Below are 12071 nucleotides of genomic sequence, written 5' to 3'. Positions count from 1 at the left end.
TTTTAAAATGGAGTTGGTATTCTTTTCAAAGTTATTGTTTTGTACATAAATAAGAAGTAACTTGTATTCATTATCTGTGGAGTTATTATATGTAAACCAAAACTAACCTTTGAGGTAACCTGAACTTGCTTTGGTTAATGTTTTTCTTAAGCTGCAGCTGAAAAAAAAAGCAGGTGATTGTTGTGGAAATGAATCAATTAAAGTTAAGCAAAGTGGAACCAAAATCCATTTCAAACTTATCGTATATACAATATATAGACTTCGGTTACTTCTACCAATTTGACCCATTCCACTTTCAGCTAGTTTTTTATTCATTTACCTGTTTAAAAAAAAACACAAACCATCGCCCATTTAGCACCCATTTGGTTAGTATACAATATATGACTTTGTGACTTCAACCCATTTGCCCCAATCCACATTCAGGTAGTTTTTTTTTTCAGTTGACCCAATTAAGGAACACGAACCAAAATTGGCCATTCCGCCCCTCATAGTCTTATGATTCAAAAAATGAAGTAAGCTAGCTTGACCCATTTGGTTAGTAACTTGGTATAAAAGGTATAAAGTCTAGTGACTTTAACCTTGTTTGACCCATACGGGATTCTAAATAAATAAATAAATATGTAGCCATAATATAATTCTTATTATTAACAAATAAGTACTGATTGAATATTAATCTTGTTAAATAAAAAAACAAATGACAATAAAGTAACTCAAGCCGAAAGGGATTAAGAACATACTCTATATACGCCACTGGTGGAAGTAACATTATCTACTGTTTTTCGAGTTCAAACTACTCTTGTATATCCTCATGTGCTATCTCTGCAACACTAATTGTATTATTTAACCAAACTTAATGGTGATGGAGCTACAATACTACGACAACCGATATGGACACGTAATAATATCGATTGTGGGAATTAAGGTATTATTACAATTGATTAAAAGAACTAAAACCATATTTGAATAGAAAATGATTACCTAGATGAAGAAGAACTCAATGAAAGTTTTTCAATAAATCAATAATAAAAACTACAACGTGATGTTAAAAGAACTTTACCGGAAAAAAATTTGTCCAGAAACTCGAAAAGAATCACAGAGCGAAAATGATTGAAAACTGAATATCTCTCAACAAACAGAAACAAAATAAAAAACCGAACAAACAAAGTATTGTAGAATCAAAAGAGTTGTAAGAGTATCTTTCTACACTGATCTCTAATTTCACAATTTATAAACTCCAAAATCCAATCTACACTTCTAAACTTGGTGAATGTAACCAAATTTACCCCAAAAAATCACAATACAGTCACATGTTTCAAACCATATCATATAAATCTAATTCCAATTAAATCAATGACATATACATATGATTAACAAAAAAAAAAATAAGCCAATAATAAACTATTATATAATCCAAAAAAACCAATAGAACATTTACCTGAGCAAAAACGATAACTTGAAAATTAACAGAGATCTGCTACCATTGAAGAAAAATCTTAGAAAATTGCAATAATTAGAAGCCAAATTTTATATAGAATCCAATCAGTGGAAACATCAAGGGAATTCGGTTCATAGCAGGGTTTTGTAGAAGTTTGAAGGTCTGAAAATCGCACATATCATAATTAGGGTTTTGTATAAACGTAAGATTATAAGATTAAAACTTAACATACCAAGAGGGTGACGATTAGGATGAATCAGAGATACATGAGAATTGCTTCACTGCAAATTAGGGTTCGTGAAATATAAATCAAGATTAAACAAATATGAAACACGAATCAATGAAGAAAAACATATGTGGATCAGATTAAGGATCGAAAATAACTTACTGGCCTTCAATCGATGATTTGAATCCTTGCTTTAGAGATCTAGGTTTGTGATTTGCAAATAATAAGATTTAAAGGAAAGGTTGAGGAGAGAAACGTACGTGAGAAGGAGAATAGAGAAAAAGAGATTGCCGCTCATTCTCAATTATCTGCCAAAGAGAGTGTCCACATCACCCAATTGATTGCCTAAGAAAAGGACATGTGACATTAAGTGTATTTTTTTTAGTATAATAGGTAGATAAATAACATAACTTTACATATTTATCTATTTAGTTGAAAATGTCATAAAAATTTGCGATTTATTTATAACAACTCTAAATCAGTCTACCGTAAGATTATATTATTTTATATTATATATATATATATATAGGGGATGGTTCATTTGAAAAGAAAATTTAATTAAGAAGAAAAAAAAGAAAGGGTATAATTGTAAAATGTTAAATAGGTTTTATTTCATCTCATTTATTACTATCTTTAAGTAATTAATTACTCAACTATTATTCTCTACACTAATTTTTTTTTTGCCTGCACACATAAAAAGTTACCCTACACATTTCAAAATTTATACTACAAATATTTAAATTTATCCTATACAACTCGTAATTTATCCTACACAACAAGTAATTTGTCCTACATTCTAAATTCATTTTTTTATTTTTTTGAAAAAATATATATTTTGAAAATAATTTACAAAATTAATGTAGTTAGCTATTAAAGAGAAAGCCTACAAATTAATGATCTATGTAAATTTACTGAAAAGAAAGTGATCTACCCCTTCAAAAGGTTATATGCCAGGTGAAAGATTGAAAAGAAAATGTTACACTTTTTGTCCGTCAATTATAGGATGATTGGTTATCTACTCTCTCAAAAGGTTATAGCCTCCACTCAACTCTACCCATCCATTTTTACTTTGATTTTCGAATTAAACTCTTTATAAACTTAATTTTTGTTATGTTTAGTTTTTATACTATATTTTATATATATATTTATATAATTTATGACGTGATCTGGGTCTTATATCCGGCCGGACCGGTTCAACCTTTGACCACGTAAGGCGACCGGGTCGACTTTCGGTCCGGTCCTGGAAACATTGGTTCTAGTCTCTCTACACACCCTCTCCATGTTATTTTAGTTCATTATTTTTAAAGTAAAATAGGTTGTGAGGAATTATTATATATATACAATTTGCGTATCCTCTTAGCTACAGTCCCAGTTTCCAGGTTCTGCCTACCTACAATTGCCGGTCATTACCATCTCTATACATCGAGCAGCACACACATGTCACCCATCCGCTTGGAACACCGATAACCACCGCCAACAATCGCCCCGCCCCAAATCTAGGTCCGGCGACATCAACAATTAGGTCATCGCTCTCCACCACTCTACTGCGAACATAAGCATCCACCGTCGGACCACCGTTGTGGCGGAAAGAGCCAACATATTTAAGGATGAGATCGGCTTGGGAAATCATGCGACAGAGAGGCGGTGTGTCTGTGGTGTAGACGAAGAAGTAAGGAGACGACTGGGGGGATTCTTGAGGCTGAAGAAGACGACTGCAGGAGGCACTCCTGCAGCGTGTTTAGGGTTTTTTTTGGGAGCCCTAACAGCTATGGCGGCGGCAATTCCAAAAGCCGAATAAAAGGGGTCAGATGTGAATTCCGGCTGCAAGCGAACTAGGGTTCCTGTGATTCGGTGAAGGCTACATGTAACCAACCCTTGCCCTGTCTAAAGCCTCCACTGACATACGAGGAAAAACTTGAATCTGAATTTGGAGATTTACAGAATCTGTTTGTTGCTCGGTCTTTGAAGCTGACGAAGCTCAATGTAGGAGCCGATCCGAAAGTTTGCAAACATGTAAGTGAATATGTTATTATGTTATTAGTTTTGTGATTTGAAATGTAGACTTTGAAGTTTGAATCGGTTTGTTGTGTTGTCAATTTCGGTATATTGTTGTGAATTGTGGTGATGTTTGATGAATCGAGTAGTTTATTTATGGTGATTATTGTGTGGTGTCTAATTTTTTTAGATATGAATTGGTTTTAATCGATTTGAGGTTAGTATGAGTATTTTGGTTAGGACTGGTTAAGTGTAATAGGCATAGAAGAAATGTTCAATATTGGCTAAAGATATAATTATGCAAATGAAAGTAAATGCAGATTGAAATCCATCTACCGAAGCTTTTGAGGTAATTTTTCAAATGAATAAAGATATTGAGGTTGCTGACAGTTTCAGCTCTAATCAAGTAAATAACAACCATTTATAGGGTTGTGTAAGATCTTTTGTGTGGTAAGCTTAGAAAAAATAAACGAGAGAAAAAAAGATAATCTTTTGTGTTTTCTGCACTTTGGTACATCTAGGAAATTTCTATCAACAAAATAAAAGCAAAAGACTATTAGAGAACAAAGGCGATTTGTCTAAAGTTCATTCATTTTAAGTTATCTGTATTGTTTTTCTTTTTAAATGAAGAAATAGTCATAATCCCTCACTATTATATATTTGATATTGTATTGATGCTTAAGGAGTTCAATCATATTCTACTGTTTGGTCGCTTTGGAAAGAAAGAAATAGCAAAAATTTTAAGGTCATAAAGAGATTGATTGATAAGAGTGCAAGAGGAGATCATCTCCTCTCTGTTCAACTGGATCAAATTCAAATCCAAGCAAGAGAATTGGAGCTGGAACAACTGGGTTTTTGACCCTCTTTGTCTGTAGCTATATTGTCCTCTTTTTTTCTCCTGTATCCAGTCATTCGCAAGAAGGCATGTTTGCCCTTTTTTCTATACTTACTATTCTAAAAAAAATTGTACTCATGATTTGTACATGTTTGATGTTGAAAAATCAATTTGGTCTAAAACCCCGCCGCACCGCGGCGGGTTAACCTCTAGTTGTCTTTAAAAGAATTATTTTTTTTTTTTTGTAAAATAGGTTGTGAGGAATTGTCTTTAAAAGAATTATGAATAACTAGTGCGCGGAGATGGTGGATCATTTGGTTTGTGGGTGGTGTTACCGAAACTACTCGAGTTCGATATTGGGCAGCACTGTTTTTATTGTTCTATTTTCTTTTAAATTCTTTTATATCAGAAAATTATAAGAAAATTATTACTAAATATTCTGGACTTATTGAAGAAATTGTAAACTGAATAGAATTGTTAAATCTGTTTTTTTTTTATAAAATTACAATTTCGGTTATATTCTTTAAAAGTTGAAATTTAATTACAAAAAATATATATAATTAATTTTAGAAAATCACAAATTAATCTTGATTATTACAACATACAAACAGAAAATTCAAACATTTTCTAAAATAATTAATTTTTATGAAAACCTTATAGATTATGTATAAAAAAATTCTATTTTGTTTAGTTGTTTTAATTAAACTAATAGATTAAATAAATTCAAAATTTTATTTATTTAAGATATTCCATTTCGCTATATTCTGAATCTTGTTTTTGTAAGAATTTTACATGTGTATGATTGTTAATTAAAACAAATATATTTTTACATAAAGATAATTAAACCAAGATTATTTTTCCACAAGTGCTATACGTATTAAATTAGTTGTGTTTGTGTAGGAAACTCTTTGATTTTTAAAACATAGAAAATAATCATAAACCTTAGAAATTCCCAATCATGAGCAAGAATCCCTACGCTTCCTTTTTGCCTAGTTTGTTAACGTGTAAATCCAAAATATTAACCTAAGAAATATTTATTATTTAGGTTGACTTGTTTGAGGCTTATTTTCCACATTATTGACTTGTGAGAATTTTTGTTTGCTTAACTAAGGTGAGTGCATAGCACTTTTTAACTTTTACTTATAGGTGAAACATATGATTATTTAAAAATCAATATTCTTGTGGCTATATATTCCTAATTTTTTTTGTGTGAAATTTGATTGGTTAACTCCATGTGTGCATTCATTAACTATGGCCTAGCCGAACAGTAGTATGTTATAGTGCTATAGGTATGACATTCGTGGCAAAACCAGGTAATATTGAAACAACACTGATCATGCCTTGCCTTGGACGAATCCGAGGGCATGTTATAGTTAACATATGGACGTTAGTAATTAACGTTGTGAAATTAACGCCCCATAAAGCAGAAAACAGGTTAAACGGAAGTGCATTAACAATTTAAACACGACCGTCTGTGCCGTTTAGGGGTACGGATTTATGTGAAAGTGCTACTTAGACAATAACATAGGGTTTTTATGGCCTTCGTATGTGGCAAACGCGTTAAACGAAGCAGTTGCCGGTTAGCGTAACGTTTTCAATTGGGTAAAATCTCCTAGAGTGTTGGTTTACATGAGATAGGTATAGTTGACATGGTGGGGCTGCAAGGAGGTGTGGACATTCTTTAGAGTCAATGTCGAAGGATATTCGAATTTTGCTTTGGGAATGTGTCTGCATTTGATGCATTGAGGCTCAATGGAAGACAGTAAACACTCTTGGGTCTATATTCCTGCTTTCTTCATTTCATGCCACCAACTATAGTGAAACAAGGGATAATTTGAGGATTGAAGTGTAACCCTCGGAAAAATTTCAAGCCTTTAATTATGGTATTTAATATCCATTAATACGAGCATTGTAATTTTAACTTAGCGTCATTACCAAAATAAATCTAAGTATCACATACCTTGAAACCTTCCTAAATTTAATTATATTTATTTTAGGGATTAGAATCATCAAAACACCAAAAGTAAAATTCTATGGACTAAAAATACCAAAAACCTTAATTTACCATGTTGCCACCTAGCAAGACATTAATCACTTCCTAAAACACTAATGGACACTTGTCTTAACCATCTTCAAGCTATAAACACATCATAGGACACTAATCATCTCCTAAGACACCTATGAACACTTTCCTTGCCCATGTTTTGCCACCTATCTTCTAATTTGCCACATTTCTTCTAGTGTTGACACCTCAGTGGACACTAATCACATTCTTAAGCCACCATGGACACTTATCTTAATCTCCTTAACCTCCTTCACTATAAATAGCACCATTTTATACCATTTTCGTCACACCAACTCAGAATGCAAACACTTCACTTAGAAGTCTTATAAGAGTTTCTTCCTTCTTACTTTTGAACTTTCTCTTCTAGCCTTTTGGAGAAGTCCCCTAAAGTTAGTAAGTTTCTTTCAATAGCAATTAGTTTTGTAACTTATTTCCATATTTTTATGCATAATAAAATTGCCAACGGGAACACATAAGTGTTGTTCCTGTTTAGGACAGATTATGTGTTGTCACTTTGAACGACCCATAACTTCGTTAAAACCTAACCAAATGAAGTAAACTCTTATTTCATGATTAAGTACTCATTTCAATGATGTACAAGACACTTAAAAACACTTCTGTTTGGACACTCAACCGTTTGAAACCAAACTGAAGCGCAAAACTAAACGATATGTAAAGATCAACAGTTTTGACTAATTTTATGGCTATATATTACTAAATGACTTTGTGTGAAACTTGTTTGGATAACTCCTCGTGTTGCATTCATTAAATTTGATCAAGCCCACGTGTAGTATATTATAACGCTATAGGTGTGACGACCCATCTCTATGCATGGACTTGCTCATGGTACATGTGATGTATCTCGTGGGATGATAGAATCTGTGCATATATATCAACGTTAGACTTGAATGTGCCCCCCTTAGTTATTATACATGTTAAATGCAAATTGCTTTAGTTATTATATTTTGACATCACAAAACTTTTTTTTTTACAATCGAAACCACTGTATTGCAATACTAAATATTTTGCCATGTATTTGGCTACAAAAACCTATTTTCACTCTTCAACTCTTTTAGTTGGCCAACATATTACAATACCTAACTTTTTGCCATTTACTTGGCCACAATACCTATGTAACTTACCAACTTTTTAGTTGACCCTTTATTTTTTGCGTATGTTTCAGGTACTAGTATTTGATGATGCTATTTAAGTATGTTTCACATAGGAAACGGACTTGGGCCTTAGTTTGCTTTCATTTAAAAACAATTACTATGTTGTTTTGTGTTTGAAAAACAAATGTAATTCAGTTGATTAATATAATGGAACTTTAAATTAGTGTCATGTGTTATGAACAATCTTGTAACTTGACTCCCTGACGTTTTTGCCGCGGATTCCACACGGTCGGGGTGTTACATGAAGGCTTTAGGGAGGTACGAGTTCATGTACTGTTGGAATATTAACTTTTGTGCAATAAAGTCTTGACTCATTAAATGAGATAAAACTAAGGCATTCATTTTACTAACATGCATTTTGGAGCCCGGGGGATGTCGGCTTAAATGTATTCAAAGGTCTGAACTTGGTTGCAGATTTTGTGACAATGGGAACATGAGGAATGTTCTAGGCATAATTCAAAGGTGAGGATGAGATGGAAAGATGGGAATTCAGAATGGTAAAATTCTTCCCTGAGTGCTTGCTGTTTTGGAGAGTGTTCTTTTTCTTCTTGAAGTCTTTGGATCTGGTAGTGCAAACCATTAGGAGTCGATTGAAATGGAAGATGACTCATTGGCTAGCGTTGCCATGACTGGGTCTGTCAAGGCTGGACTGGAGCTCTCGGGAGTTTTAATGGGCCTTACAAAAAGAAAAAAATGATGCAAGGGCCACCGCAACTAGGCGGATTGATTATTTTAAAATCTTAGCATGTTCTTGAAACTACATGCGTGAATTATTTTTGTTGTTAAGGGTTACTCGAGTTACTGAATAATTAGATTGCTTTGTGATTGCACGATGGGCTTGAGTTTATCACAAGGCTTTCAAGTGGGAGATTGTAGGGTTTGAAGACCTTTGTTATTGGGCTTTTGGTTAGAAGATTAATGGTGAGTCAGCTTTATTAAATTAATTAAGGGCCTATTTGCTTTTTTTTTGTTCACCAAGATAGAAACCCAAAATCTATACCAATAAAGATATACCCTAGTTGTACCCCGTGTACATACGTTTTCCACTGGGAACAAACCACGTAAAAATTCCTGTGTAGTTTATTATTTTTTGTACTATGTGTTTATATCGTTTATGCATGTATGTGTGTATTAATTCCGCCATGCCACTAGATACCTAACAAACAAACCTAATAATCAGTGTCACTTGTCTATTATATAATTATTCAGTAGAAATGTGAACTATATTTTTGACAAAGAAGCACCATAACATTTGTCATATATGTGAAAGATTAAATTCCCAAAATCGTCTCTGAGGTTTTGGTATGTCTGCCATTTTCATCCAAAACAACTTTTTTTGTACCATATAGTCCTTCATTTTTGGGATTTTTTGCCATTTTCATCCAAACATCTAATTTGCTTTATTTTTTCTATCAAACATCTAATTTGCTTTATTTTCATCCAAATGTTTGATAGAAAAAATAAAGCAAATTAGATATTTGGATGAAAATGACAAATAATCCCAAAAGTGAAGGACTATATTGTAAAAAAAACTGTTTTGGATAAAAATAACAAACATGCCTAAACCTCAAGTACGATTTTGGCAATTTACTCTATGTGAAAAAAAATTAACATCCTTGGTTTTGCAACAATGTTGACATAAAATCGGTGGAACTCCAAATGCTTTTACATCACAACAAATATGACATGAAAAAAATTGGCCCACAGTGTATAAAAAAATGTGAGAAGAAATACATGGCATCATGGTAAAATATTGCACTTATGACAAACCAACAAAAATCGGAAACATAAACAAAAGACCACTGCGACATGTCTTTAGGATTGTTTTGTTGGTCTAAAATGGAAGTAGGAGTGAAGAGGGTTTAATACTTTAATGTAATAACTTTTTTTTAATTCATATGGTCTGTGAGACTTGAATCTAGGGTTTTCATGAGCCGATCCGATCGAGGGTCTGCTGATGCTCGGATTGAATTACAACCGATTCGATCGGGTCGAATCGAATTTGCAAAACCAAGCACAAAACTGATGCTCATGCTCGGATTGAATTTGAATCGAGCGGATCATTTTCGCTCGGTTTCCTCAAATCCTAACTAAAATTGAGCGGATCGTTTTCGCTCGGTTGAATTATAAGGCTGCGTTCAACAAAAACAAATCCTAACTTAATTAAAACATGTCCAACACTTTACTAAGAAAAGCAATACATAACTAAAATCATGATTCTAAAAATGTTCTTAACAATATCAAGAAGCACAAAATAAAGTGCGAAATACAAATTGTCATTTAGCTCAAAAGCCATAAACTTGTTCTTTAAGCTTGATCATCTCCATCCACAAAATTCAACTTCAAATCAACATATAACCTATAAACACAAACATTAAACAAAACCATTAAGTTCTACACATTACATAACAACTTTTATGGTTTGTTAATTAAAATATATAATATATATATATATATATATATTAATTATTAATAAAACTAATTCGAGCGATCGACGAGCGAGCGGATCTTTGCTCATGCTTGGATTGAATTTGAATCGAACCGATCCGAGCGGCTCATTTACAAACCGAGCGGGAATCGAACGAGCATTTTTCACGCATTTTTCGAGTGATCGTCGAGCGATCCTCGATCGTTGAGAAGTTTGGACAGCCCTACTTGAATCCAAGACCTCCCCCCCCCCCCACAAAGTGTTTAAAAGCTTTGCCTTTGCTAATGGACCACCACCGATTGGTTTAACGTATTATAACCTAAATAATAACTTATATGTAAATGAATCTTTAGAATAGCATAGAGGATGGTTTAGTATTATATATTTTATATCATAATGGAGTTTGGTTATGTGTTATTGAGTTTTTACAGGTAGGTGTAATCTTTATCTTTATATATAATAAAGCAACAAAGGTTGGGACACTTGTCCCCTCCACATTCATTTGAGACACATGTCAACCCCTCCTTTTATTTGCTACCGTGTTCATCATCTAGACTATCCACGCCTCCTTATTCCCCTCAACCGGGTTTTTTTTTGTGTTCCATCTTCCTAACCCTAATAATTGCCCCAAAATTTCAGTCGTTTCTCTATCTTGCCTTTCTTCTTTGTTCTCAATCGATTGTAAGATGTTTCTCCTACATCAAAGATCTACTTTTTTCCTCATCTTCATCTTCATCGCAATCTAATAGCTATCTGGAGGTTCGATTTCTGTTGATTGACATCGATTTATTTGGGGTAAAATCATTGCAAGCTTGTGTTTCACAAAAAAGATATATTCTCTAGGGTTTTCACACAATCCAAAAGGACCCGCTGTCGCATACCACCTCTTTGATCCTGTTCTTCATGTAAGATTTCTTTCAATCAGATCTATTAATCTCATTACAAAGGATGATAGTTTTGGTGTTGTTGAAGAACTTAATTGATCGATTATGATGAATTTCATATGATTTGCTTTATCGAGGATGAATTTTGTGATGTTTTTGAACTTAATCGCATCAGATTTGATGAATTTTATATGATTTGTGCTAGCTTTGATGAGTTTTGTGATGTTTATGAACTTCATCGCCTCAGATTTGTGCGTTTTTTAGTTTTATTTATGTATGACGTGGTATTCTTCACATCTAATTGTTGTGTTGTTAGTTTGTATAATTAGAAACTATGATTACACCTACTGATGATAATACATATTTAGCCAAAACTCTTTCAGGTGAACTTGGATGCGTTTACAATGTTTCATTTGAGTCAGATTGCAGGTTTTTTTCTCAGCCAAAACTCTTTTTTTACATGATAACTTGGGTTGGACATATTTAATGATATACTATGTAACTATTTCCTATATTTGAGTGCAGAGTTATCGTTGAACTTGCAATTTCGTGTGAGAAACCGGGCTCACGAGTGTTTGAAAGATTCATAGTGGGCTATCATCCACGGTCATGGGAAATTGTAAGATAATATATAATATATTATACTCCCTTTCTGCACCATTAGTTGGAAGTCACATTAAAAAAATATTATTTAAACTTAATCGCATCAGATTTGGTGAATTTTATATGATTTGCGCTAGCAATTTTATGACATTTTTATAGTTGTGGGTCTGATATTATTGTACCTTTCGTTCTTATGGTAGTTATGGATTAATGTTTCAGGTTTTGATTAATTATGCAAGGTCGTTTAAAGAGGCATAAGAAGTTTGTAAAGAGGTGAATTTAAGAAGTACAAAAGCGGTTAACCGAATATCTTTTTGGTATTTAAAATTAACAGATACATAAGTTGTAACGGGTTATACATGTATGATTTTTGTGACTATAGATTCATTATAACCCATGCTGATTGATTACTATTACTTTTTCCGTCT

The 12071-nt window shown here is 33.0% G+C and overlaps 1 long non-coding RNA gene across 1 annotated transcript; it reads left to right on the top strand.

The window, feature by feature from the left end:
* The first annotated feature begins 2979 nt into the window (after positions 1–2979).
* LOC110920349 lies at positions 2980–4780 on the top strand. The gene is made up of 2 exons (XR_002581676.2): positions 2980–3674; positions 4340–4780. It is a non-coding gene; the product is annotated as an uncharacterized LOC110920349 (long non-coding RNA).
* Positions 4781–12071: the final 7291 nt, after the last annotated feature.

The sequence above is a fragment of the Helianthus annuus genome, chromosome 2 (assembly GCF_002127325.2).
Source record: "Helianthus annuus cultivar XRQ/B chromosome 2, HanXRQr2.0-SUNRISE, whole genome shotgun sequence".
Lineage (NCBI taxonomy): Eukaryota > Viridiplantae > Streptophyta > Magnoliopsida > Asterales > Asteraceae > Helianthus > Helianthus annuus.
This window is presented reverse-complemented; position numbering and strand designations above follow the sequence as displayed.